The 27,836-nt window shown below is 44.7% G+C and overlaps 1 protein-coding gene across 4 annotated transcripts in view; it reads right to left on the bottom strand.

The window, feature by feature from the left end:
- LOC134170298 (transmembrane protein 132B-like) overlaps positions 1 to 27,836 on the bottom strand; it is a 233,874-nt gene that overhangs the window by 175,640 nt on the left and 30,398 nt on the right. Inside the window, exon 1 of one of the 4 annotated variants that reach the window (XM_062631619.1) lies at positions 19,588 to 19,713. The exons of 2 other annotated variants lie outside the window; for them this stretch is intronic. The gene's annotated coding sequence lies outside the window, so the exon portion shown is untranslated. Of the gene's footprint in view, positions 1 to 19,520; positions 19,714 to 27,836 lie in introns of those variants that run through there. One more of the 4 variants, XM_062631618.1, reaches the window with a different exon arrangement.

Consider the following 27,836-nt stretch of genomic DNA (forward strand, 5'->3'; position numbering starts at 1 on the left):
AGTTTTACATTAGGGCGGAAAAGGAAGAGATAAACCCTCCACAGTCCTGCTGAGGAACAACTTCCATCACCTACCATTCAAAACTAAGCCTTTCTCCTTTAGTACTTGAGGTAGTTCCATAGTGAGCCACACTAGCACAGAACAAAAAGACAAAACGCAAACCATAGTAAGTCTTTTCAACTGTAACAGAATAATTTGAAGATACAACACTGCAAGAAAGAGCTAAGAAAAGATCACAATATCTTTTAACATTAAAGTCAGTGCAGAAGCTGTCAACATATAAAAAATTCTAGCATAAGAAAAGATTATAGGAGACCTTTGAGCTCTTCTCATTCTCTAATTTTCTTATCCTAGTTTGAGGTAAGGATAGAACTCGCAACCAGCTCACGATCCTTACATTCCATCTTGATTACACATTTGTGCAGACAGATTCACTCTGCAGAACGTTGCTGGTCAGACAGCTCGGTTTGAAAGACAAGAAAAGGGATGCAATTTACAAAAAAAAAAGGTCTACTTAATCCAAAAATCTCAAAGTGATGAGAGGCTCATTAACTTCTGTGGGCCAGGGACATTGTCTCACTTTTCTTCTAATGTCTCAGACTTCTGTTACCCAAGTGCCACTGCAGCTCCACGTTCTGACCACACACTATGGGAGTTAGCCCATCCCATTTCAAATAGGTATCTAAGCTCAGCACAACTCCAGTCTCCCCCCTCAGTAAATCACTGAAAGATTCTCCAGAATCCATCCATCCCTCCTAGACACTTTTATCTTGGAGGTAATAAAACACCCTTGGGAGGAGCCTATTTCCAGCAGATAACTGCTAACGGTGGCCAGTGGAGACCTGCATGCTGCAGATGTAGATGTCTATGGGGAAAGGGGTGAGTTGGCCCCTTCAATCTCACAGCTCACTCTTCCCTAAAGCTTCTTTTCCCAGACCACATGCCTATGTCTGCACATCACTCTGCTTCCAGAAAGCTTGAAAGTAACGCCTTGGGCCTCTTAAATCTTCTGTCTGCTAAAATACATCTTTTGGGGCAAAATTAAGGCATGCATATGGATGAAACCCCTGATCAGGCCACAAGTTCAGTAATAGACTGTATAATTGTGTTCCAAAGCAAGTCAAGTGCTTTGCCTGCTTACCGCTGCCAAAAACTTAAGTAGGATGTGGAAGTTTTCAAGCTGGTGCTCACTACAGTTTTCAGCTTGCATGCATTTTGCACAGTCACCCATACTGAAAGACATACGTACAGCAAGGCCACCTACAGATAGTAATAAAACCATCCTGTCTGAAAGGCTGCCTATAAATCTTATTAAAGTAATCCCTTCCCTGAACCCAGATTATTACATTCACCTTTATGGTAGAATAAAAATTAATTTTCTCAGCTATAATAAGCGTATGATAAGAAGGCATCACTTGGGACTAAATAAAGATTATAATTAACTCCAACTGAATAAATCTAAATTTAGCCTGGACTAGCAATTTGTTTTCATACATTTTCCTCTACGACTGAGTGAATAGGTACAGCAGGATTAACATCTCATGCCAGTTCCAGCACTGCTGGCACAGAAAGGAGTGAGGCAGAGTGTAATCCAATACCCAAAAGGCCTGAAGATTAATTCAGGGTTCTCTTATCAGCAAAAGCTTAGAAAACTGGGAAAGAAAGAAAGAAAAAAAGAAAAAACACCTAAAAAGGCCAAAAGTGCCATTAGTCCACCAAGAAAAGCATGTGAAGTGTGGGACTCCAAAGAGAATACTGCTCGCTACACTCTCTAAATCAGCACTATGCAAAACTAAGACCTCTGCCATGGGCTGCTCAGGGCACATTTAGAAGCATCCTCTGTGCTTGCCTGCTCTTACTCTTTCCTATAAAGTATCTGCTTTTGGGTACTATCAGAAATGGGCTGCAGGGCCAGGTGGATCTGTGCTCTCAGTGGGCACAGCCACTCAATCTGCACTCCCTCATCTACAATACCCTCAGAAGTGATCCCTAAAGCAATTACAAAGCAAGACGACACAAAATTACACAAGCACACACAAGCACATACAAGCACGCAAAGCGAAGTAAATGCATCACAGAAACATACAAAGTTTACCCTGGGTTTTTTTACCCTTTATAACAGCACTATACCCACTCTATCAGAGGGTTTTTTTTTTTTCCCCAAGGAAACGAGGCTCCACTTACAAAAGGTTGAGAACTGCCCTGCTAAGCCATCACCTCATTATTTGCCATTCTCTGGGCAGAGCATTGTTAACAGGATTGTTATAACTGGAAAGGAGGAGTTCAGTCTTGTTTACCAAACAGACCACATATTTATCCTAATCAGGAAACAACATGCAACCCAAGCAATGAAGCCACCCTGCTTTCTCCTCTGAATTACATGCTAGTCCATGCAGCCGCTGGATTTGACCACATAAGATTTTAACAGGTATAAAGCTACAGCTGAACCATTATTATTACAGCAGAATGGTTCTCCAAGCTGATATGTTTATTTCCAAAGACTGAGGTTCTTGTAGCTTAAAGGTAACACGGTTTGAAACACAAAAAGATGAAGTAAGAGTATGCATGTAATGTGTTACACTACTGTAACAACTTAAATTCACCTCTCATGAAGGTTTATCATTTCCTAGACAGGGCTATTTCAGGTAAGTTTTAGAGGCTTTAATTGCTCCCTCTGAACCCTGTACAGTGGGACACATGGTAACTAAGGCACCTGGGTTTATGTGCTAGAGTAATAGAAGAAAACAGTCACAATAAAAAAAAAAAAAAATCTAAAACTCTCTAAACATCCCTAAAAGAGCTTTCCATGAAAAACGCTAGGATGGCTTCACCATCTGTGAGTAACATTCCCATCCCTGTACCTCCTAAAATCTTTATGTCATCACGTATTCTATTTATTCACCTCCGCCTTCCTCTCACAGGCATGTTTCTGGCCAAAGCCTTCACTGTTAAGAACATTTATTCAAACGTGTCTGACCAAAAAAGCTGGAAGTTAGATACATTCCTGTAGTGCTGCCTAAATGATGTGGAGAAGCACTATGTGGTCCCATCCAGGGACTGTACAAAGGACAGGATAACTGTTTCTGGACTCCCAGGGCCAGGGAGTTCTTGTCCAAATAGGAGTAGGGGATCATTTTGATGGGTGAAGCACAAAGGCAAATATACTGAGGGTGAACCTACAGAGAAAAAGGTGAGCATGAGGAGAGCATGGAGACACTAGACACCTCCTTTCCAAAACCCAAGCAGAAAGGAGGCAAGACATTCACAGGGTTTCTCCTTTAAGTCTCCATCAGCCATCTCCAGCTCCTCCCTCCTCTAACAGAGGCAATACAGGTATTTTCAGAACTAAGGTTTTCCAGCCCAGACTAACTCCCCAAGTGCTAAAGAGAGTTTTCCTCTGTATCACACTCCAAAGCCACCTTGGTGCAGAAAACTGACAAAACTGTTTTAACTGCCCAAACCTCAGTGCAGGAAAGGTGTCCAAGAGAGGAAATCCCCCATGAGTTCTCATTTCATGTGGCTGTTGCAATCACCCAGGTTGCTCTGCTGGACTGACCACTGACATAACTTGCCATTCTAGTTTCAATCGGGATGTTTATACGGCAGGTGAAAGTCACAGGTTGCTCTTGGCAAGTTTCTCTGTATCTCTCATACAGCAGCAACGAGGAAATTGTCCTGCAGTTACAATTAGAGGCATTAGCACAGTGGCTAAAGATCATGAATTCATCAGCTGAAAGAACTGAGTGACAGAGCCACTACTGCAAGCTAAACTGAAGTTTAAAAACACCCGATTAACCAAGGAGAGCTTCTATTCTGGTTACCTGGAGTGGAGAGATGACTGTTAAAGCCCATACCCAGAGGTTTTGCACAACCTGCACTTGGTGGCAGGAGCCCCATAAATACAAACCATGAATACCAAGTCCACCTCAAGCTGCTTCCCCCAGGCATGAGCAGTGTTAGGACTTCCTAAAACCTCCTTCTCCCTTCCAGACACTCGTCAGCATTTCTCGTCTGGAGGTGGAGATGCCAAAACCAACCCTGAAAACCAGGACATCACCAACTCAGGAAGAAGGGTGATTTGTATGGGGACAGTCAAGAGGCACAGCCACCGCAGGTGAAGCCAGGCTGGGTTACAGTCCCAGGGGCCACATCAGGACTGCAGACGCATCCCTCAGCTCCCCACCTCACTGCACTCGTTCTGGTCTTGCTCCTTTCCCTGGTGCAGAGTTGATGCTTCCCGCTGCCAACACTGCAAACCCCTGTGCATCCCTCCTGACACCTGATAAATAAGGTTTGTCACAGCTACTGGAGGTTCTCATTCCTAAAGAGGAGGCTAGGAGAGTGCTCCCTAGTACTGTGATCTGAAGCAAAATTCATTTTCTCTCAGTGATACGTCATAAACAACAGAAAACATATGTGTATGGGAGTGTGTGGATATATTTTCCAAACAAATGAAAGGCCTTACAAGGCAAACGCATTTACTAAAGGTACCAGGTGATTGCAGAAGTAAATCTCTTAAATATATGCTCTAAACTATTAGCTAACTGTGAAATATTTGTATTCAAGTGTCAAAACATCTACATGTCACACAAAGCCAAGAGACTGACAGGAGAAAGGCCAGGATTTATGTTAGCTGGGGTCTATCTGTCATGGAGATAGGAAAGCTGAAAGTCCTTTTACTAAAATCACTCACCTCCTGCAGATACTGATCTAAGCAGCTAGGGTTGAATAGCAAAGTGCATCCTCATCTCTCACAAAGGTACTCACTGGTACAGGAGTAAAGGACTGGAGTAAACGTCCTCGCAACCCCGGCTAATGGCACCCCAAAAGGAAGCAGGCAGAGATGAAGGGGAACTGGTATAAACAGAATTCCATGGCATTACGGCACAGCCGCCCTCCAGGAACTACTGAAGTCCACTTCCAATATTGTCAGAAAGGCTATTTTACTCCCAAATCACTAACATAGGTTTCTATTACTCCCAGATTGAGTTCACCCTTAAAACCATAGAGAGAAACAGCGCTGTCTGCATTGCTTGCACTCCCATTTTAAGACACAAATGCCATCTCAAAAGGATCTTCACCTAAAACTGCTTCAGCATTTTCAATTTTTCCTCTACGTAATAATAGCAGTAATTTCTGCCCCAGTCTGGGCTGATCCCTCCCTGGCAGTTCCTCTTTGGCTCCTGGAGGACCCAGATCTTTGCTGTTTCTCTTTGCAAGTTCTAGTTTGGGACTGCAGTCAGTGGCCTCAAGAATTACACCTAAAGACAAAATGAAGCAAAGTAACTTGAAGTTCTATATACTGCAGACCACCTACACTCCTGCATCCACAGAATACACAGGTACATCATTTCATAGTACTCCTGATTCTGCCCACAGAGGCTTCTGCCTTTGGCTCATGCAAGGAATTTTACAATATCACCAATGAGAAATTACAGGATATTAAAATGCTGGCAGCAGATTCTCTAAAAGCATTGTCAGAAAGAGGAAAGGTTAGTCCAAAGCCTTTCTCCAGAGCAATGGGCTTTCACTGGATTCTCCATCCTGATGTTTCAAAGATCTTAGAGGAAACAAGCTCCAAACTGACGGACCCGAACAGCCACAGGAAACAACAAAAGCAGCTTACAATAAAACCCCTGTAAAGTTATTAAGAACACAGATATGTCTCGAATGCACAGAAAATCCTCTGTCTTACCAGCACTCATCCATATCCCACTGTGACTGTAATCCCAGGAAGAGTAGACACCAGGCACAGCCCCACTGGGGGACTGCAATAGAAGAAAACAGGTTGCAGAGACACGCAAAGCAAAATCCTGTGTCCAGCAGCAGCACCACAGCTCTGCCTGAGCACTGGGAGCAGTTCTCATTTCACTCTCCATTGCTGTCAGAATCCTCCCCTGGATAGTGACCCTGACTACACATGCTGAATTTTGTGACTCTTAGCAATGTAGATAAATACCTGGTTCAATCTTTGCAGTGTTTAAGTCTGTGGAAAGAAGTCAGCTTTCACTTAGGTTTCTCCACTGAACTCCAGAGGTGCAGGCTGTTGCCTCCAGCAAGATTCACGTCCCTATCGTGCGAACACGCATGCACATACATTATTTCAAGTGTGTGTGCAGTCTCACCAAGTCAGGGAGTTTTGCCAAGGAAATTTAAGCGCAAACTACAGAGTTTGAGAACAGAGACCTGTAAGGCCAGCCAGCCTTTCAGCTGCTTCAGAAAAAAGCTCCATGGCTTTACAGATTCACCCCTGTAAGTTCAGAGATATCTGCATCTTTTTCCTCTGAACCCAATTTTCTACACACGCTTTGCATTGCTCTTGCAGGCAACCAACATTACACTAACCAGGCTCCCAAAACAGTATGTGTTCTCTGACTTTCATAGAAACAACCACACACACCTAGTTCTGCAGTTCAGACATCATTAAGTTATCAATTTATATCTCCTCTCAAGGAACAGCACATGAAAACATGAATCCTTCCTTTCTACTGACAGCTTCCCCATCCCAAAAACATACCCAGAACAAAAGTTCCTGTCTTCTCTCAGATTCCTTTACTTAATTCAACATTTTATTTTTGGAATGACAACAGCCTCAAGCAACTCCATTAATTTGCTACAGAGTAAAAGAGCTTTGTATTCTTAGGGAGGCTGCTGACCTCCTCCCCTGCTCCCTTGCTTATCGAAATAGTCCTGCTCGAGCACATCCCGCTATCAGAACAAAACAGAATTTTTCATGCTCGAATGCATTACTTTACTTTATGAATACACATTTGACATATTTTCCAAATCCACAGCAGATGCTGTCAGAATGGACGAAATAACCATCCCTCAGTAGCACTCTTCTCTTACTACAAAGAGCAAAGGCTACAGCTTGTCATTCACACGTGGAGAACGGCTTCTCATGGGCAGGGGGGAAGGAGCCTGCAGCCTCACCCAGGACTTCTTGGGTGTTTGTTTCTCTGTCTGCTGCCGATTAGTAATTTAGAGTTCGATTTTCTAAGCACAAGGAAAATTCCCAATAGCTCTGGAGGAGGTAGTTCGAGGAGATCTTGTCAAAATATTGGTGTGGAAAGAAAGTGAAACCTTATTATGGCTTTCATACTGCGATGCACCAAATACAGTTATCTTGCTCACAGGCGATTATTAACTTATAGGCAACGAATAAGAACTCCCAAGGAATACACAAAGTTGGATGAGGAGGTTCACTTGTGTTACTATATTAAGGTAATAGAAGATAATGAGCATTAGCTGACAGCATTTTCAAACTCTTCAAGAGTCAAGAGAAATAAATTAGATCAGATTTGAGATTGCCCAAGAAGGCAAAAAGCTGGATCTAATTATTTCCTCCATGACAGGGCAATTACAACATTGAGAAAGAGTCACAAGATAACCACTCTCATAGCCCAACCGGACACATGAGATAGGAAACTCCAGAACATCAACACAATGATTACATTAAGATGATGATCAATTTAGAATTAGTTTAGGCCACTGCCTGGACCACAGCAGAAAGTGCTCACCTACGAGGATGAGCTGGTAGCAAACTGGATGCACACTAATTTATAGCAGTGTTTCCCAACTTTCCTCTCTTACCTCTGAATTGAAACAACTCACTGATAGCAACCTGTAGCAGCTTGGGAAAAAGGACTCAAGACTGAGAGATCTGGAAAGTTGAGGCTCAACCTTTCCACACCAGGAGTGTTTATGCATAGGGTTAGCATGCAGTACTAGTTGTCAGTTATTTCAGGGAAAATTTATCATTTAAGAAATAGAAACTGAATTTGTACCAGTAATAATCTAGTGCAGAGGTTAGAAATACAAACATCTGCTTCCGGCTCCTCTGGGCCACTTCTTGCATTAGCACAAGTTTGCAGGCCCAGTTTCTGACTGGAATAAGACCCCGTAAATACAACTGACCTCACCAACCCCAACCTCATCTCTGTGTCTAGGATGCAGCTCCATCACAGCTCAGTGTCAGCATTTGGCCATTTGAAGCTGCCATAATGGGCAGTGAGAGGAGCAGCAAAAAAACTGCGTTCACCTTCTGCTTAGTGGCATCTCCTGTATATCTTTATGTGGATACATCCAAGTGCAGTTCAAGTTTTAAGTCAATTCAAGTTCAAGTCATACCTTATTACATCTAGTAATGCTCACCTACCCACAGCCCAGAGAATAAAATTCTGCAGAAACTCAGCATACAGGTCACTTGAGCACTCTGCTTCATCCGGCATTTGTAACTACAGGCGAGTACATAATTCACACTGCATAATTTATCCAGGGGATTTAGCCCATGGAACACCCAAAGCGGATAACAATTCCTTCATACTTACTTAGTTTTCAAAAAGCTCAGTCAACTATTTCTCTGCTTATTCTGAACTCTGCAAAAAGATTATGAACCTCTGGCTACATTCTTTCAGGGCTTGAGCTCTTAGCTAGATGTGATCAGTCAGATTAATTCACCTCTTTTTTAGTCTTCTAACCTTCAACTATTCTTGTTTCCTGAGTGGAGGAAAATGTGTGCAAGCACTAAATCTCAAACATGCTATTCTAACATTTGGATTCTATTATCCTAGAGATAACATATAATCCTATAATGATACATAGTAAATTAACATTTAATCTCATATCAGAGAGTTCAAAGGGATCACAGACAGCTGGTGCTAAAATAAGCATTTGCTAGAGGCTGCAAGAGTGGGGAGCTGAAGATGAGAAGTGAGATCTAAGCTGCTCTGATGCTTTGGCTTGGCAAGACTGGGTGGCAAGGAAAGGATCAAATAAATCCTTGATACGAAGGAAACCATCTCCGAAACCAACCTGTGCTTTTCTGTTGTGAACACAGTCCTGGTTGTCCATGCAATGTGGAGAAATGGAAGATTGCCCACCTCAGAGCTAACAAGCAGGGAAGGTCATCATCTCACAGTGCTCACAGAGGACTTAATTCAGTGCTTGGTTCATCCCATTTGTCAATGTGCAGAGCTCCAGTGAGGCTGGGAACAAAACATCCAACCTGGGGTGGAACTCTCTCCAGCTGCAGAGATCCATCGCCACCCCCTTTTTGTCACCTGGGCCTACTTCCATCATCCACATGCAGAACTGATGAAACAACGAGTTTCAACAGAGAAAAGCCAAAATCCATCTATCATTTTGTTCCTCTTTCATACACTCTCATGCAAAGTGCTAATACACCAACCACCACACAATCTTTGTTAAGAACGATGGCTATTAATAGTTTTCTCCATAGGGGCTTCCTTAATAAATGCACATAGTGAGTCTGGTGAGGATGATGTTTTTCTCCTGAAGATGGGCACCATAAAAAGCCCCCAGCAGTAAGCCACAGACTCCCAAGCAGCACAAGGCACTAACGGGCTGACCAAAAGAGCAGAGATCAATCCCTGGCTTAACAAAGTCCCTCCAACTTCAACCAAGCCAAGATTTCACAGCTAGGGTAAGGGAGTAAGAACTGTTTTTATCTTCCCAGACACTCCAGGTGCATAGTCCCACCTAGGTCCTATGGCATGTGCCTTCTCCTGGAAATTTGCAGACCCAACACTTAACCTTCGTTCATGGGCGGGAAAGAAACTATTGGAACCAGTCAGACTCAGGTCCTTTCTCTGAATCGAAAGACATACTTCATTGCCCTATCTCATGCTGGAATACACGTTATAAAAACACTCAGGTAGCCAAGAACCCATCACAGACACGGACAGTATTTCTAAGAAATACTGCCAAACCTTGCTAGTTTCCAGTGAAGACACACCAACCTCACTGCCAAAGCAGCTACAAAGTAAAGGCAATTAAAAAAGATCAAGAAAAGGGAAATAAACTTAGGCAGGATAGTCAATAAAATACAGTGAGCTGAATGTCACAACTCTGGCCATTGGCCACAATTCTGTATCTGAAGAAAACTTAACTAAAAATAACAAGAAAACCTGAAGTGTTGTGAGTTTTCTTTGCTCTAGCATATAACACATTTCTATTCCCCTTTCTCGATTAGCCAAACGAAGATCAATGTATCTATAAAACTCAATGACATGTTAATGCAAACCTTAAAAAAGATAAAATGCCTTTTATCTCAGCCTTAGGAAAACCTAATAAAGAATTAACAGTCCATGAAGCCATGGAATTTCACTCAAGGCTTTACTTTATGCCAGGACTTCCTACTCCATTAATTTTTAATGAATAGGTTTCCCCAGGCTTTGGGACATGTCGGTACAATTGTACACTGTCATTAAAATTGGTCCTGTTTTTTCCTTTGAAGCTGGGATAGGAACTTGGTTGTAGCATGCAGACTTAAAATACAGACAACACCCACGACGGATCAGAAATGTAAATCTGGAGCCACTGTTAAGATAAATATGCAAAAAAAACGTGAACAAATATTGATTTTGATAATGGTCTGAGAGTTAATAAATTTATGAGCTCAAACTTTCACCTACAGGATGAGCACTTTGGATCAGAGCTCATTTGTAACATCAGCATTTCAAATTTATATCAGAAGCAAGTGCCAGAAATCTAACACAACACTAGATGCTGAATCTTTAAAGGGATGCAGTCAAATATTAGTCTAGGATTTCATTCAAGATTGGCTCTCAGAATTAACAAGCCTTTAGTAAGAGCCATGGACCATGCCGGGAGGCTGGGATACAGAAAGCCAGACACCCCCAAGCTTGGTGGGAAACTGGTCTCATCCAACTTCCCAGCTATATTTATTTCTACTGACAAGCACACAGCAGAAAGGCAAGAAATTTAAAATGCCAGTACTTAAAAATCCCAATAAATTAAATCTAATACTTTCACAAGTTGCTATCTCTCAACAGGTCCTGAATACCTGCAGCCCCACTGACATTAAAGAAAATGCAGATGCTTCCCACTTCTGCTAATTGGAGTGGGCTTGATTTGGATGCCAAGGAAAGGGCCCACTCCTTTTACAGCTCCACGGATGAAGACTGAGGCCACAGCACCCAGCTGTAGCAGGATGCTTTCCTAGGGGGAGCATGGCAATAGCAGAAGAGGCATAACACAGAGCCCAAGATCATACACTCTTTAAGGCTGACAGGCTTGTGAATCAGCACAGGAAAAAAAGAGACAGAACTAGACAGCGAACACAGACCGAGGAAAAGCAGGAGGCAACAGTCCAGGAGAGACTGACAGGAACAGCAGTGAGCAAAGAGGAAGTGGCAGGAGTAGAAATGAACCTTGACTGTACAAAGATTGAAAACCTGCTATTTCCATTAAATATACATCTAAAAATAGAAACCATCGATCACTGGTTCAAAAAGCTAAAAGCCATACTTGAAGCCTTTCCATCATCCCTTGGATGAAGATGTCCCACCCTTAATCTACCATAGCCAGGTAGGGAGAAAAGCTTCCCTGCCTCAGAGGTCCCACCTTCACAGAATCCTCCCTGAGGGCTAAAGCTCCTTAGATGCCACCAGTCTTGAGTAACATTTGCACCAGTTTACCCGGGATCATCCTCACCTCCTTTTCTACCTCTGCTTCTCCTCCTGCTCTGGGAGAACAGCTGCTGGTCCCAGGCACTCCAAGATTAATTACTCTTGGTTTCTCTCCTGCACAGTGCCTTGATCTGGCTAATATTAGGTAACTTCTCAGGTAGCATATTTATCTGCTGGCCTGAACATAAAAATCAACATCTGACTGATGACAAACATCAGGCAAGTTGGGTGGAGATTGTCCTCTGCAAACTTTACCACCCTTATTCTGGTAGACTTTGACCTCATGGCAAGAAGTCTGAGCCTCTCCCCTGGTTCCCACTTGAGGCACAAGCAAAAGTCTTGGCCAAAGTGAGAAACCTGGCATGGGACAAGAGAAGTACACAGGGACACAACTTTGAAGCACAACCACTGCCTGATCCATACCACTGCTCTGCCAGTCAGATGCATCACCAAAGAGATAAGACACAAAGACTTAATCATCACCAAAGAGAAAAGACACAAAGAGAAGAAGAAAGATCACCAAACACACCCGAGAGGGAAATCCACACCAAGACCCCATTTCTACAGTCCCATTGTAGAACATGCCACTGAGGACATGCAGGCACCCTCACCAACCACTTTCTCATCTCTGCATTTCAGCTCAGGGTAAGGAGTTGAATGACTCAGTTGTCCTGTTGTGAGAGTATAGGAAAGAGGATTACGCAGTTCTGCCTCAACATACAAATGCTGTATATGGAGTAACAGCCCCGGATGCATCCTGCACTGCAAATCTTGTTGGCAAAAAAAAAAACCAACCCTTATTTTGCCATCTTTACTCACCCAACATCTCATACATACCAAGTACATTTGGATCACCAAGGTGGGATGCTTAATTAATCAACGGGAAGCACTGCCTTCCAAGGGCAGCCTATTCTAGATCTCTTCCTGGCATCTTCAACGAATGCTCTGCCACTCTTACTCATATAGCAAATTTCTAAGATTTTTTTTCTAAGACAATTCTAATTTCTGCAAACAGAAGAAATCACTCACTGTTCTGTGCACTGGGGTTCAGATCCTTCATTGCCTGACATGGAAAATTCCATCACCAGATCCCCAAATTTGCCAAGAGTCCCTTATGGAAGGCACTACTTTCAAGAATTCTTACAAAAGCCTGCTGGCAAGCTTCAAAAAAGCAAACAAAGAGTAGGAAAACATAGACTTCATAAAAAGCAAAAATCCTAGCCCTTACCTTCCAAACACACCCTTTGAACCTCACCATCTCCACTGAATTTTAGATGAAACTCAGAGACAAATATTTACAGGCACCAGACTATAAATGAACCTCCCTTTTGATGTCACCCTCCTACCCTTCAGTTCAAGGCTGGGCAAGACAGAAACTTGAAGATGAAGGGTGAACTAGCTCAAGAGGGGGAACCTGTCAATCAAAGCTGCTAATGCAAGCCCACAACGAAACTCCAGTTTAACCTCAGCAGTGATCACCTATCATAATGTGGCACTTTGACTGCTTGTAATCCTGCTCTGAAAAACAAGGATGCTGCAGAAGTGTTTCTGAAACCCAGCAAGGAAAAATGCACCTGTCTGCTAGGCATCCATCAAGGGTTCCCAAAGTCTGCAACCAGAGGAATTCTCAACAAGTTTCAAGTAGCTATGGAGAAGAAAAATATCAGTATAAAGGATTAATACAGATACAGGCTCCCCAGTGCTCCACTATGTGCCTGGCACATCTTTCCTCAAAAAAATCGAGCATATCTTACATAACCACATCTGACATGGGCACAAGGTTGCAAATAGAGAGATCCTGTGTTTTCCTTCACCCCAAGCTCCAAGGACACTGGGCTGTCAAACACACACTGAGGGATGTGCTACAGCACAGTTGGAAAAGGATCACATTTAAAACAACTCCATCCAAGAATGTAAGGTGCACACTCCAGGGAGCTCCCCAGCACACGTCCATAGAAACTGGAGGTATCCACGAAGGAAGAGATGATAACCCAGAAAAGGTAACACTCTTCTTCTTGGCTCATGTCTGAATTTATTGGGTTTTGCCTCTTCACACCAGGAGAGGTGAAAGTGCTTAACTGAACCCCTGACATTGACTGCAAGTAGGTTTTGCTTCAACCAATTTATTTAAACCTGTACAGCCCTAGAGCTCACCTTGTTTCCCTAACATTAGTGTCTTAGAGACCTATTGTTTGAACAACAGTGCAGGATTCGCAAGACATCATCATATTTTAAACAGAACATTTCTGTAGTTTTCTTCAGGAATATTAGTTTTCAGAAATGCAGGATACTTATTCATGCAGTTAATTGGATAGACTGTAATAAAAACAAAAATATCTGTTTCTTCTTCTAAGTGTGGGAGTAAAAAGGAAAAATACAATTTTAACTGATCAACATCCTTATCTTACTCTTTCCTGAACATTTAATCACAATGTTTCCAGCATATACAGCTTGCAACACAGACCCAAACTGGTTAATTTTCCAAAAGCAAGAAGCTTTACAAAACCTGTAAAGCAAACAAGCCAATCTTCACCTTCTGAATATAAAGGTAACCCACAACAGCAGGAGATTAAGTCCCAGGAAGTCTGGGCTTTGACAGTACTGTTATCAGGGCAAGCATCAGGGTGCTCAGGCAATGGAGCAGCAGTGAGGAACAGAGGCAGTGAAGGCTGAATTCATGTCCTACCACAGACCTGTGTAATCCCCAGCTATGGGACTGTGCCTGTGCTGTCTCCAACAGTGCAGCCCTCACCAGCTTCAAATCTTGTAATTTTATCAATGAGAAGCAGGCATGTGTGAAGAGCAGCTTTCATTGCACTTAAGTTTTTAGCATTAACTAAAAATCGATGGTGTGTCATTAATAAAATTCCACCACAACAAACCAATTAGTAAGACTCATTAAATTTTTATGCACGTTACTAATGTGCATGAAGCCAGCTGACCTTTCAGTGATTACACACTTAAGGTTTTCTGCCTTCGCGTTACAGGAATTGCGATGCATGTTCCAAAAAGCAAAGCCTGGCTTTTCCATGAAGCTCAGTGCTGGCTTCTCCCTCCTGCCATGTAATTCCTCATCACACCTGCCTAGTACAGCGGAGCTAAAGGATCAGGGAAGCACAAAGAAGCCTCCAAGCTATTTTCACCTGCAATACAAGCAAAGCCTGGCCACACGTGAGATTATGCGGAAACACATGGACTCAGTAGTCACCAAGACCCTACCTCTGCAGGGGCTGAGGATGGGCAGTCCCTGTCCTGCTTGCCCCTGCGACAATGACAGCTTCCATCTCACTCAGTTACAGCAGGGTGGTGAGTAAACTCACACTGGCTGGTGGTTTCATAACACAACAGCCCAAATGCCAACAAGTCCATCCCAAAGCTGGCCTCAGTGCTCCCAAAGCTACACATATGCCACTAATGGGTGCATGGGGCCATTAAGTTAGTAAAGCAGAAATAAAAGTATTTAGGAATAAAATGAAACTTCTGCTTGAGTAAGGACTTCTGGATCAGGCATTAAATCTCCCTGGTATCTGTCTCTAGTGTCATTGCACACCCATTTTCTCCTTGTAAAGCACAGTATTGATTTTTAAATGTTTTCATTCACACTTAGGGGCTTTCCAGGACTGGACTTTATTCTTCAATATTATCTGCTTAACAGTGAAACACTGGAACAGATTGCCTGGGAGCACTAGATGCTCTTCAGCACTGGCACTCCAGAAGGAAAGGCTATCTGCAAGGAACTTCAGAGGTAGAGCTGAGCTTTCACTGGGACAGAGGCACAGACGACGCAACCCCTCCTGCACCCTCCCAGCCCTTATTTCCCTCTGAGCAGTCAAGCACAGTCTGCACCTGAACCAATCGTGAGAGTTAATCTGCCCTCTGAGGCATCAGCAGTGTCTCAGTGGTGGGGAAGATGACAGGTTATCCTACCTTTTGTCATCCCTCTAAAATCTGGTTTTCTCACAGCTTATCTGTAAACCATGCTCTGAATTGCTCAGCTCTTCAGCAGTCACCACAATACGTTGTACAAAGACAGCAACGACTTTTCAGAACTGAACACGCATCTACAACAGTTATTTCCTGGGTCCTGATACTGGCCTGTTCACTCACGACTGGAAATACATGTACACTTAATTACAGAGGCAAAGTTTTGAGACTATTACAACAATTAAAATTTGCTGCTAAAGTATTATTAAATGCAAAAGTCTAATACACAGTTACACAAAATCTATCCTTCCCCCCATCTTCCCCTTAAAGAGGTTTGAGGGGTGTTTTTAACCCAATTTCTACAACCTGATAAGCTCTGCACCAAATTCCTCCCCTTCTTGTTCTTTCTGATGCACAATAACAGAGAAGTGCCCTTGCCCTTCCAGCAGACTGCAGAAAACTGAGTTTTGGCTCTGGACTCTCTTCAGCTGTAGCTCCAAGGACCTGGCACTAATGCAGATGCAAGTCAAATCTGTTCCTTGCTACCAGGCTTTTTGGGGCTCTCCGCCTGCACCCCAGCAAAGGGAACAAGCCTGAGCAGGTTCTCAGAATGATGGCACATGTGAGGGCTCTCTGAAAAACAGTCCACAAAGGAAGGACCAATTCAACAGCTTTTTGCCACCCACAGCAGGCAACAAGCCCCTTAGAAACACAACCCATATTCACCACAGGCATCCGTCATGTTTGGAGGGTTAATTTGTGAAAATACAGTGGCAAGTACTAAGAAGCAATATCCAAGTGACAAGTGCTTATGCATATTTTATGAAGCATCTTCAACCACGGTTCAATGTATCCAAGAATACTTCTGATTCTAGAGGGGATTTGGAGAGGAAATAACATATAGAATAGGAGGACAGATGTTGCTAATTTATGATGCAAAGGCCTTTACTGAAAAGTGCACATTTTGCTTAAGATTCTCTACAAATGCTATTTTAATGCTGATTTCCTCCTCTTCAGAATTTCACAAACTCTTCTCTGTAAGAACTTCAGCTTGGCTCAGAAGTTCTGCTTGGATCAAAGCAGCATCTGTAACCAGCAATTAAACCAGGACTTCAGTATTGTGCATGTTTTAAAATCATATCCACTTTTTAACAATGCCACTTTGAAAAAAACATGACTAAACTGTAAGTTGGGAATGTGAGGGTGCATTTTGTCCTTCTGCCTTCCACTGTTGCCAGGGTTATTGGGACTTTCTGACCTTGGACTAGACTCAGAACAGCAGCAGTGTGGGAGCAAGTGAGATGGATGGTGACTAATACCCAATGAGGTCATAAAAGAGAAGCACCATCATCTCCTGAAAAAAAGTAGCAGGATATATTGGCCCAACTACTTCATCAGTCACCCCCAATGCCTCCTTGTACAAAACACTAGAGATGAGAGCACCAGGGGTTGTCAGAGCTCTAAAAGAAGGACAAGGCCAAGCGCTCCACAGCTGCTTAGTTTCGCATTATGATACAGTCTCTCTCTCTATATATATATATACATATATATAAAAAAATATGCAGTCAGACTTTTTCCACCGACCTTGCTCAGGGTGAGGCAAAGTGGGTGCTTGCTCAGGGAGCTCCAAGCCAATGCTTCACTCGCTCCCCACCTGTCAGTGATTTGTTTCCAGCATGTTGCTTGGACTGCCCTGAGCATAAGGCAGCTGATTTCTTCGTTGCCTTTCTTTCACCACACTACATCCCAGAGCTCAGCTAACCTTACTGGGTCTTCTCTACATAGCTCTGAGTGATCCTTCTGCTCAGCTCCACAGGTGGAGCAAGGCAAAATGCCTAAAACCTCATCCACTATCCCAGGCATTTGACTTGGAGTGCCTCAAGCTCATTTCTTTACTACTCAAATCACAGGTGTTCTGCTCTTCAGTTCCAGGGGGGGTCTCTCAGCAATCCAGCAAATCAGCAATGCCGAGGTAGGATCCCAGAGAACAAGGAAAGGCAGCCATGGATCACCAAAGTAGCATGGGCTGCCTCTGTTTCCTTGATGCTGCACAGAAAATCCATGGTAAAGGCAGGGAGAGAAGTTCCATAATTCAGTGCCAATCTCTGCCCATGGATTGTTCCAGCCCAAACAATTAATGACCAGCAGAGTTAACAGCTGCTGAAAGCCAGATCCTGAAAAGGCATGTGGGGGCAGCAATGCTAATTATAAGCAGTGCTGATGTCTGGGCTTACCGAAAGCAAGGGGGATTTATGCTTCTGCATTAGTGCTGCCTGGGATCACGCACTGTCCATCACCACATCACACAGGTGCAGCCATGTGGCCACGATTACGCCACTGTGAAGGAGGCTCTGCCTATGCCCTATACCCCACCAGACCCAGGCAAACCAGCTGCTGCTGCTCCAGTCCTGGTGCAGGTCCCCCCAACATCAGGCACCTTTGGAGAGGGTCTGGACACCACCAGCACAGCACAGCACTGCACTGGAGGCACCCAGCTGGATCCAACACAGCCTCCTAGCAGCTCAAGGCTGCTCTGAGCTGACCAACACTTCATGCTCCCTCATTCCCACTGCACTCTGGGAGTAATTACCCTGCAGAGCACTATCTCACCCACCCCAAGGAGCATTTATTTACTTTTTTGTTTGGTAAGCTGAAATTTCACTAAGCTCGTCTTCAAAACCACTGCATTACAAAGACATATAACAAATACCAACTGTTTATAGACTAGGTTATTTGTTCCCAGTGTATCTTCCTGCCTTTTACTGGCCATGTCTTTTATCAGCAATAACTAAGTACCTTTCAAATTGACAACCTGTTTGGTTTACAGCAGGAAAATACATCCAAGTCCCTTTCAAGCCTGCTCTTGCTGCACAGAATTCAAATAGCTCAATGAACACATGACTGACATTTTGTTTTGGGGTTTTTTTGTTAATCATCATTGCTTCAGGATGGGCTTCTGATGGCCAAGCAAACTTCTAAAGATCAATAGCGTCAGTGCCAGAACCAAGTACCCCAGTCCATGTAATGCCCAAAATTACAGTGTCTAAACCCAGAAATAATCATACTAAAGATCCAAGTAATTTTGAGATGATAGGCCATTTCTAGTTAGCACTAAAAGGAGCTGGGCTTCAAGGACATAGAAAGATCAGCTAATGAAGAGTGATAACAGAAAATAGCTAGATGCTAACTTGGGGAGCAGCTTGCAGGGATACCCAGACTGCTGGAACCTGCATGGGAAACACACAGCTAGAAGGCTTCAGGGCACAAGGAGAAAGCCTGCAAACAGAGACCACCTATGTGCAAAGTAACACAGAAGGAGCCTGAACACTCAGAGATGGACCCCAGACCTGCCTTGTCCACTGACCCCTTACACATATGGAAGAATTGCAGTGGTGGAGCAAAGCTGCGCTGCTCTGCGGGGTGTGTGGCCACATCCCATACCTGCTGCTCCCCTCCCCTGCCTGCCCTCCTCCCTCCCTCCCCTGCCATCCCCTCCATCTCCTCACCAAGGGCTTGCTTCACATCACTCTTCCCATCATTTATTTCCTTTTGAAACGGCTGATTCACAAGCAATAATCAGGCTTTCGTGTTTTAATGTTTTGATTGTACTCAGGCCCTCGCTCTCCCCCAAACCCCCTCCAGGTTCACAGCAGTGACACCTTCTTTCACATTCCCTCTCCAAGAGCCTTCATTTCTCTCCCTAATTGAATTGTTGTCATGGAAATCATTCCTCCTCTCCATCTTACTGAAAGGCTTTAAAAAACCCCAGCCCCTGCTCTACCACTTTTCCAGCCATCAGCCACACCATGTTCCCTTCCAGCACCTCACAGCCCCACCAGCTCCTTCTGCGAGGCCTTAAAGCCCACAGGAGCCCTCCCACTGCCCTTCTCCCACAGCCATGGGCTGACCCGGCTGGAATACCCAGGCACCAACACATTAATTCACTTGAGTAACTCATTATGGTGATCACTGGCTTTGCTACCCCACTTTCCCCCTCAGACATGCAACAGCTCTGGAGCCATTAGCTACCAAAGTGTAGCCCCAGCCACCTGTTCTCTGTCTATATATATATTTATCTAGACGTAAATGTGAAGTGTTTGGGTATTTTAAAATTTAGAAAAAAATAAAAGAGTTCCTGCTTACATAACAGGCGGTAATTCTGCAGCCGAGAAACGCTGTTTGTTTTTTAACAGGATGGAAAGCAAATTACCGAAAATCACCCTTGATGAACTTCCAAGACGAAGGCTGCTGGCTCCAGGCACAGAGCAGGGCTCACCCGGCTCCAAAGACGCGCAGCAGGAAAGAACGGTGCTCGAAATACAGCCCCTTAAACCGCGCACCGAGGCCCGGCCGGTGCCGGCCCCGCTGTGAGGGGCCGTCGGGGCTGCCCCACCCGGACACGGCCGGTTCCAACCGGTTCCACCACAGGGCAGGGCTTGTGACGCCTACGAGAAACACATCCAAATAAGGGCAAAACCTGCCCAAGCGAGGGAAAAGCGTGAGGAACGGCCCCGGTCCCTGCAGGGGCGCGTTCATCCGAGCCCCGCCTTGAGCACTGCCAGGGATGGGGCAGCCACAGCTCCTCTGGGCACCCTGTGCCAGCGCCTCAGCACCCTCACAGGGAAGAGCTTCTCCCCGAGAGCTCATCTCAGTCTCCCCTGTGGCAGGTTAAGCCATTCCCCTTGTCCTGTCCCTACAGCCCCTTGGCCAAAGCCCCTTTAGGTACTGAAAAGCTGCTCTAAGTTCCCCCTGGAGCCTTCTCCAAGATATGACAATGTCTCATCAATACATTATACTGGAGTATGCACAGAAAAGCTGCTCTATTTGCATCAGGAATCCCACTGGCAGCCCTAAACACCCAGGGAGAGCAATCCCCACACGCTCATCCAGCCCCTTTACACATCTAGAGCACTTGCAGATGCTGTGCTTTCCTGTGTTCACCTGCACCTCCACACAAAGCCATCAGAAGGCTCCTCAAACAGCAAACCAGTCCATCACTTAAGAGGGGTGACAGCACCAAACCCAGGCCACCACCTTCAAGCTCATTTGACCGACAGGAAGGCAAAGCCAGAGGTCAGTGTGAGGCCAAGGACAGCTTTCAATACTTCATAATAGACAGGGCGTGCACAGAGAACCAGGGTGAGAATACCCTAAATCCTGGATAGGAAGACACAAGCAGGCATTCAGCCATGACTAATATCCCAAATATTCTCAAGATGGAAAGCAAGAAATCTGCTCCATGATCAGTCACTGACAGAGTCCCATAAAGCTACTAATTAGAATGGTGTTTACAGTCTATATTTCATTTCATTTGATGTTTTTACTCTGATTAGTTATTCTATCACCTGCAGAGAGCTAGCTAGCTGCATGCAAAAACGGCACTGGACTTAATCAAGTAAAGTAGAGGGAATTCATAGAGGGAATTCAGCTAGCTCTGTCCTGCTCAGTGCTGTTCCCCTCTTGAGAACTTCTTGTACCAATTAAAGAGGAAAGCTAAGAAGAGTCAAGGTAGGTCAGTGCTCAGAAGAGAGACACCTGCAACAAATGGGTGAGCTGCAAAAGAACTCTGTATTGCTGATCCTTTCTCCTGCACAAACGCCCCTGCTGGTCACCATGGCTTCTGGAGGAACCACAAAGCAAGGTTCAGCGCTCATGCATTCCCAGATTGTACAGTGCATCTCCTATGAGGAGCAACACTCCTCCCAGTGTCTTCTCACACCAAGCCATCCAGCCTACCGGAGTTCCTCTGGGATATCAAATACAATTTCCCTCCCTCCCAGCCAGGTCATCGGTGGTCACGCTGTGTCCCGTATCTTGCTGAGCCCTCCCCTGGGCTGCTGGAGCAGCAGCAGCATTTCATGTGTCTTCCCTGCACACAGCCCTGCAGAATGCCTTTTTATCATTACACGACATGCTGAGTTTTGTCCTGCTGACAGCATACTGTAACCCCAGAGCCTTTTCCTGAAGTGTTGCCTAGCCTGCTATTTGCCATCTGCAGCAATTCCTGCCCCAAGCTATCACTTGTCCCTTTTATCCTTTTATCCAGATCACCCTTCCAATCTGTCCAGATTATTTTAAGAAGAGGCTGTAGTTCTTCCTCCCCAAGAATCTGCAGTCCCTCCTGACTTTATATACCTGTCATTGGAAGAAGCGTATTCTCCATTCCATTACCCAAATTGAGAATGAAAATATTGATCAGGATGGACCAGAGCCAGCCCTGCAGAGCCTCACAGATTTTCTGGGAATCTTAAGATAAATGGGCTGGTCCATAAAGCCCAGACTCCTCTTTCTCCTCTGTTTTAACACTGGTACCACCCCTGCTGTTACCTTTCTTCTAGGCAACTTCTACCTGGCATGCACATCCAAAGCACTCTCCTGCAGCACTGTGATGCTGCAGCCAAGTTTCTGGGGCATCTGAAGCTCCCAAGACCCTGAAAATACCTGAAATTGCAGTTGATGGGGTGATCTCCCCTGTGGAAGCATATGTGGGGCTTGTCACTCGCAGTGCCCTTGCTGAGAAAGCACCTCTTCCTGCTCAGCACCCTTGTTGGTGAAAGACGCAAATATACTTTTGCTTTAGAACAAAAATCGTTGCTTTTTTCCCCCATTTAGCTTCCTAATCACAGCTAGCCAAGTTTGAAAATGCTATCCTGCATTATGCAATAATCCACTGAGAGCTGGGGAGGGGGGTGTTGCATAAACTGTGTGCTGCAATGAAAAGCATCTGTCCCCCTCTGCTTGGGGGGGAGCAGCCCACACAAAACAAACAAACCCTCTGTCCTCTAAGAGACGTTCACTTTTGCCAGTGATTTGTTCTATTTTACTATTCATTTACTGACAATACTTCTGACAAAAGCAGAGCAGAAACAGCTCAGTTTGCAAAGAGCTGGGCTGTACTCACCTCTATAAAAACCATACACAGTTCCATACCAAATTCCACTAAAAATACTAGTAAAGGCTGCTTCTCCAACTGAGGGGGCTGGGGTTTCCTTTTATGAAGACAAAAAAGCCATTATTTAGTTCTTGGAGTGGAGAAATCTCACTCTCTACAAGACACAGAGCAGTGAAACGTTCCAAAATTAATAAATGGGTCTGCTTGGTGCATTTTAAAATTAGAATTCATTTTTCAGAGAACCTGCATGCAAAGTTGCAGCTGATGCAAATTAAAACAGTAATAAACACTTCAAAACCATGTTTATAATAGAAATGCTAACAAATCTTTAACTGTAATGATAATGGCTTGCTAGGCAGCTCTATAATGTAAAATTAATCCTTAACATGTCTTAATTTTTTTTCCACTGGGTCATTTAATAATGTGATAACTCATTTCTTTGCTCTGCCTCCATCTCTCACATTGCCATGGAGACAATTGTGAATCAGATATAAATAAAAATACTCTAACACTCTGGCACCACATGTTCTTTTGATCCCTTGCCAACGTGATTTTAAAATTACAGGAATTCATAGGAGCTCAATAATTAACAATTCATTTGCTAAGAAATCACTTCTTTTTAAGCCAGTTTCCTGGTGATTTGCTAACTCAGGACTGCTCACAAACATTCAAAGTTCTGTTACTCCATTTCAAATATCTATCTTGCACTTCAGTCAGCAACTCAGAGGCAGAGCTACTGCAGACCAGAGCCCTAAAAGCCAGCCCTGCATTTCCCTTTGTAGTTTCATCAGTCTCAGTGGACTTCTAATGAGAGTAAATTTTAAGGCCATTTTTAATTGTTTGGGCTCAGAACATAACGAGAAAAACCAAAGTAGTCATTGAACAAGTTCACTGCTGGCCTCTATTATTAGAGGTGTCAAAAGGAGCTCACGGATCCCTGCTTCCATATTAGTTTGTTAACTATATACAGCAGTAGAAAGATTAAGATTAATTATGCATTAATGATCTTGACACCCCTTAATTGCTGCCCACTGAGAGAGGCCATAATCCCTGGTATTATCCATGTTCTCAGAAATCCTGATGCAAAACTCTCCTCTGCAACACTACCACCATGAATTTGCACAGAGGCAGGTCTGGGTCCAGTGGCTTTTTAGACCAGAGGGTGCTAAATTAAATCCTTGCTGAGGGGCACGTGGTCTCAAGCAACTCCAGTGCTCACAACACTTTGTCACTGTCATTGTACATATCCTATAACAACTTGTAGCTCTGCCCTCACCACATGAGGACAGTCCTGGCAGTTCACAATTAAGGACTTCAGTTTATTAAAGAACTCCATTGTGTGCTTAAACCTGTGAAGCCAGGGAAGAACTCAGTGTCTTGGGTTTTACAAAGGATCTTATGCAGCTCCAACGTTTTTATTTGCAGTTACATAAAACCCTCAGTTAAGCAGCATTATTATACCGTTTACATGGTATTCTGTTCAGCCTCACCAGGCACTTCCAGCCCAGCATCCCAAGAGGAGATGTGTTTCTCTGCACAGCATTTTCCATCTTCTGCAGCCTTAGAGGTGGAAGGGCCAGCGTGAGCTGACCAAGTTATTAATCATTGCCACATCTCTTCCATTAAAACATGTAAGCTACAACTCTACAATTACCTCTGTGCATCACAGGGAAATCTCACACATACGAGGTCTTGTAAAAAAAGCCCCCAGCTCTAATAACTGTTTTGTCCAAAAGGATTCCAAGTGATTTAAGAGCTCAACTCTGACTCTCAAGAGCAACATAAGCACCTAAGGAGTTTAAATAATAGCAAGGACTCAATGGCTCAGCGCTTGCCTTCCCAATATAATTCCTGCTGTAACAGCTAATTATAATTACTGATACAGCAGGTACAGCGCGATACGAGCCCCATCCTTTAGGTGACTTACAAAGATCTGCTTCTAGGGCAGACTAAAGTGAGAAAAGAAAAGAAAAAAGGGAAAAAAAATAAAGAGGGGAAAAAAGGTCACTCTTTCCCACATGACAGCTGCTTAGGGCTGGCCCATGGGGAAATAACATGCTGACCAGCCCCACCAGCTGTCTGCAAACAGAACATTCCAACAACAGCTGCTCCAGCTTCAGCTCTGCCCTCTCCTGTCCTGCAGTAATTCACAGGTGGATAAATGCAGGGGCTAATGCTGTCAGAAATGGGATATCAGTGTACAAGAGGCATTTCGCCCCTTCTCTGTCAGCACGTACAGGGCAACAGCATTCAGACCCTGCTTTGAATCCAAACACTGAATAAGTACAATAGTAACTGGATAAAACCTAGTAGGGAACGCATGGCTGGCAACCAGCACAGAGAGACAAATGCAGAGCATCAATTCTGTATAAGGTGAATGCAGCCTTTTGTGCCTCCCGGCCACTAGGTCCTGGTATTTTACCAAGCAAAGCGAGCTGGTGTGTTAGTGAGGGACACAACCCAAAAATGCAGGAAAACTCCTGGTGTTCAGTTCTGCACAGTGGGAACAGCACCCCATGACCATGGGGCTGGTGAGCAGGGACACACCACCTTCAGATTCCTGGGTAATGCCAAATAGCCATGGGACATGCAGGAGGATGAAACTTGGCTGAGAAGGAAAAAAAAGTAGGGACAGAGGGGGCTCTTCCTCACTTTTTGCCTAATTTAATCTGAATTATGTGCTCATACTCATCAGCCAGGAGTGGATTTGGGGAAAACAAGTTACTACAGGGGCTTTAACCTCCTGCATAGCTCTGCTGTATCTCTGCACGGGCAGCCTTTAGCCTACTACCTAAGTCAATTTCTATCTTTGATCTGGCTCAGTAGTCTAAAAATAAAGTTAAAATATAAACACTGACATCCATATCACAGGGAGCGTCAAGGCAGGAGAGGAGTTTTAGTTGAGGAAGAGGGCTTAATCCACAAAGTAACTTTGGCATTTTGTCATACTGAAAAACGCTTCCAACACCTACAGCCTGACTAAGACATTTGAAAATACAGATGAGCTTCTAATCGATACACAGCCTATCCTTGGCAGGCAGGCAAGCAAGGAGTAACAGCGCCACGTTACACATCCACTATCCCAGACGGACAAATCAGTGATTCCCAATTTTTCTGAATGCCAGGTCATACCATACCCTTCCTCCTCCTCAGTGCTGCACCGGTTCTTAATGAGCTTGAAGGTTATTTCCAGAATAGAGTGAACCTCTCTGGTGACCTGACCTCCTTTGTGGTGTTTGCTACATAATTTCAGTTAACCCTAGCTCCAACAGCAGGGCCTCTGAAAACATGCACCATCCCCTGAGGAAGCTCCCACTGATGGGCAAGGCTGGCATTGCTTGTCCCAAAGTCCCATCTCTGGTCCCACCAGCTCCAACTGTTGAGCTTGTAAACAGCTTGCAGAGGAGAAAAGCACCAAGAGCTTTGGGGGACACGAGAAGGAAGAAACCTCAGTAATCAGACATGCAGGTTGTGGAATAAAAGCTAAGTCAATAGGTAAGACAGATCTGCACAGAAGCCTTCCACCACCCAAATCCCCTCTTCTCCCATTATTCCTTGTTCCCACGGTTTGCTTTGAAAACAATTGCACAGAATCAGGTTCTAACTGGAGAGCCACCATGCATGGATGCAAAGACAGGAAAGTAGGGAAGGATTATGGGATATTCCCTCCCAGAGCCACTGTCCCACCACAAGGAAACCTGCAGGACACCAGAGACAACTCAGCGATGGACCTAACACAAATCCAGAGGCACATACACACTGATGCTTGCCTGGGCAGGAAAGCCTCAACAGCAGAGCTGGCTTAACACGCTCCAACAAAACAATTTTGTGGGAGGGCCGGTGGCATCCTCCTGCTGCTGCCCACCCCAGTTACTGTGTGCAGCCTGCCTAGCATGGCAAAGCAGGAAGTCTGGTGCCAGCCCAGGAAGCAGTGCTGCCCTGAGCCCAGCAGCAAAGACAACTGGAGCTGTCAGCTGGAGGAATCCCACCTCTGGCTTGGAGGCAGCCAGGCAAGACTCAGGATGGCAGCCTCACTTTGCAAACATTCTCTCTGCTTTACGACTGGAGAATTGAGACATGTACTGATGAAGAGCTCTCTGAAATTCGAAGTCCAGCTGCTGCGCAGAGCAGAAGGCAGATCTCTTGATCACAGTTTAATAATTTAAACCACAAGAATATCTTCTACTGTCCTCCATGCAAAAACCTCAGTACTCATTAACCATCCGAAAGGGAGCAGGAAAGCCTACACACCAATTAAATCATGGTTCAGTGAAACATCATTTTTGAGAGGGATGCGCTGCAATATCCCAAGCGCTCCTTCTGCGGGGCTGTGCTTTACAACTGCTGTAGCACGGAGTTAATGACACACGAGTTCCACTCGTGTTAGGATTTTGCTGCCTGTGCTCGCTCACAATGGCTCCCGTATTTATTAGCGGTTTGATAACAAAGCAAAGCACTTGTGAAACTGGCCTCAAGCTCCACTCAGTGAACTGTGAATTAACTGTAAATATAATTAGAGCCATACCTCACACTCGGGACTGGGAGGAACAGGAGGTCTGCCCCAGAGCTGTTACTACAGCACTACATAAGTCCAGGGCTGATAAAAATAGCAGCCCCAGCTGAAAGAGCAGAATTAATTACATCAACTGTTAAAACAAGCTACACAGAATGGTTGTTTCTCTGCTTCAAAAGCAAGAAGAAATTCCTCAGTCCTGCCTGCACTGTTTCAGGAATGAGTGACGGTTTGAGCAGCCACAGTCCCCTCCTGTTACATTACTGATTTCCAGGAAGTCTGACTCCATGAAGCACTGCTCAGTCACAGAGACAAATTAAGTCAGATTTTTCAAAGACTGATTTCCAAACTGATTTCCAAAAGTACCCATCTGCACCCCTTTAAGAAAGTCCAGCCCCCTGGTCAGAGGATGCACACAGCCACCATGAGCAGCAACAGCCAGTCCTCATCAAGCAACTCCCTGTCTCCAATGAGGGGATCAGTGCCCTCGTAAGGTAAGCAGTAAAAGCTAAGCAGGGCCACAATGGAAGGGCAAAGACTGTACTGTTCACTCTGTTGTGGGGCATGGGCGCTTAGCAGGCAGGAAGGAAGGTGATAGTAATGGGTCAGCAAAGGCTGGAGGGGGGCAGAAACAGTTTGAAATGAGTGCAGTAAAGATCAGATGGAGGGATCCCAGAAGCGAATCTCTTAGGAAAACAAGGTCTTCCCTCAGAGGGAGCCCAGGAACAGGCTCTGGGGAGGGGACAAATCCCCATCACAGCAGGTTTGGGGTTCAGCTCCCTGCTGTCCTGACCTCATGTGGGCAACTGTCATGCTCCAAGCAGGAGCCTGGGCTAGAAACCTCCACACAGTTCTTTCAGCCAGCATTTTTATAGCGTCATGAGGTATCACCTGTGTGAGATGAAATGAGATGGATTTGGTAAGAGGAGGATGCAGGGAAGTACAGGCCATGAGGAAGAGGCAAAGCAGGAGGCTGAAGCCCTCAGGACGACCTGCCTTTCCACAGAAACAGCTTTTCTATGGAAACAATCTAGTCTTTTGCAGGGCAACAAGC

The sequence above is a fragment of the Pezoporus occidentalis genome, unplaced genomic scaffold (genome assembly GCF_034315485.1).
Source record: "Pezoporus occidentalis ecotype Australia unplaced genomic scaffold, CSIRO_AGI_Poc_V1 ctg37, whole genome shotgun sequence".
NCBI classification, from domain to species: Eukaryota; Metazoa; Chordata; class Aves; order Psittaciformes; family Psittacidae; genus Pezoporus; species Pezoporus occidentalis.